Source organism: Oenanthe melanoleuca, chromosome 2, assembly GCF_029582105.1.
Source record: "Oenanthe melanoleuca isolate GR-GAL-2019-014 chromosome 2, OMel1.0, whole genome shotgun sequence".
Taxonomy (NCBI): Eukaryota; Metazoa; Chordata; class Aves; order Passeriformes; family Muscicapidae; genus Oenanthe; species Oenanthe melanoleuca.
The window spans coordinates 23,143,319-23,145,593 of NC_079335.1; positions in this window are offsets into that span (position 1 = coordinate 23,143,319).

Here is a 2,275-nt window from a genome sequence, read left to right on the forward strand (position 1 = left end):
GACAAAGCACATCCCCTTCCTTTGCTGCTGGACACATTTCCCAGAGACTGCTGATGTTATGCAAACCTCACACAAGCCCAGAGGTTAGAAGTGCTCAACAGCAGCACCAGGCTCTATAAATAAAATAGCCAGAAAGCCCTAACTCTTATTAAAACCCAGCCTATGATTAAATTTGCATAAAGACAACAGCTTTTGAAAACAAAAATATAAATAGTAAGTCTAGCAGCCAGACGCTAAAATGAATCAGCAGTAAGACACTTACACCTGTAATAGACCTGACCACATCTACTTTTCATCAGCAGAACAGACTACCTAAGAAAGGTTAACAGATGCTCTTGAAGGTCTGACTATTGAAAGATTTAAGCCCTTGAACTCCTTAGCATTATGCCTCAGAATATCTGAATAAAATCAGCTCTTGCTTTCTGCCTGAACACTTATTTAGTCTGGGGGTATCATCTTGTCTAAAAGGATTTGTAAAGGAGGTTTCTTTTAGAGTTCTTACCATTTAATCCAGTTACCTTCAGTGTAACTGAGAATGAACCTGAACAGAGTGGGGGGAAGGCTGGGAGGGCAATCAGGCCTCTGGGCATCACTTTGGCCTCTGCTGCTGTTGCTGTTACGTGTTACCCTTCTATGTTTACAGAAATTAACCTGAGATGGAGTTTTTAAAAATACTAGGTAACTGCAAGTTTCATAAATGAAAAACTTCTCATCTCAAGGGACAGATTCGACCAGTTAGATGCACTAAGGAGCCTTCTGCTCCTTAGCATATTATTTCACTGTCAACTCAACCAATTCACTCTGTTAGTTTTTATCCTAAATGTATCCAAGTATAGTCGAAGCATTTTGATGTTTACTCTGGGCACATGTAGTATTTCACAGACAATTAAAAATTTACACAGCAATTAATCTCTATTCCAAAGACCGAGGTTCAAATTTCTTACTCGTGAATGAGTTTCAGAGAATGTTCAGGTCCCTGCAGCAGAGCAGGGCTGTCTCTCATGTACAGCAGATCCATGGTCACTGTGCTCCCAGCTCCATCAGCAAGGGAACAGAGCAGAGATTCTTCCCAGGGAGAGCCAGGACAGACCCGATGAGTCACGGGAGCCAGCTCTGGCAAGAGACCGGCTGCAGGCACAAACAAGTAGCTCAGATTTCATCAAATGAAATGCAGCACACAGCCAAAAGACTTTCTAATATTTACTACAATAATTTGTTATTGGAGGGGAAAGTGGGGGGGACATCAATAACTCTTTTCTGACTGTATCTGCTAACAGAGCCAGGAATGCTTTTCTCAGTTCAAGGCTTACAGGAAAATACAAAAATCACAATACAATCCATAATCTGCTTCCACACAAACATTAACCAGTAACTACGACAAGCACTGTTTCATTTGCATTAAGAGATTAGCATATCCCCCGGGGGGGAAAGCCTCACATAAATACCAGGTTTCTGACTGTGATTTTCATAATCTGCCTGTTAGAGACAGGATCTTAAAAGCCCCACTGCAAATTCAGCACTCATTAATCCACTCCCCCATTTTGTTAAACTTTGTTTCAACTGAGTAGCAGTGCTTGACCCTCAGATTACAGCTACAGCAAATTCAGCTGCATCAAATCAGAAAGAAGAACAGCTGAATTTATCTTAATGGCAGTTAAAACACACACTTATTTTTCCAATACAGAATCTTCAAGAAAGCAGAAACTTGTGGGAGACAAGCACACTGTTGCTTTTATTTCATTGAATTTGAAAAGAAAAAAAGAGGTTAAAACTACCACAAACAAAAAGCACAAAAAACACAAAGACTGCCCATACATAATGACTATTTTATGATCTGGAGAGTGCAGAAGTTTTGGGAAGAGTACCAGGTTCCTCTCCTGTTTGACACCCCTTGTCCCCAGGGGTGGTCTGACAGGACCAAGAACAGAACCTGTAGCATTGGAGCTGGGCCACTCCAAATGCAGCCTCCAGCCTCTTCCAGTGACTGGAACTGTCAGTTCCAGCAACCAACCATCAACAATCCAACAAAACCCAAACTTTGCAACGTGTTTGGTCATACTTACTTTAAACCACTCCTTTAGTGGCTTCTAAATCCATACGCACATTTATTTCAAAATTAGTCTTAAAACTCCTTCTGCAGGATTATGCTCCCAGTTTATTAGTATCTCCTGACAGTGAATAAAGCTGCTGCTAAACTACTTGTTAATATAAAAAACAGCTGCCCTGTTTTCTCACACCTTTGAAGGCCCACAGTAAAAGAAAATTAAACACAGGC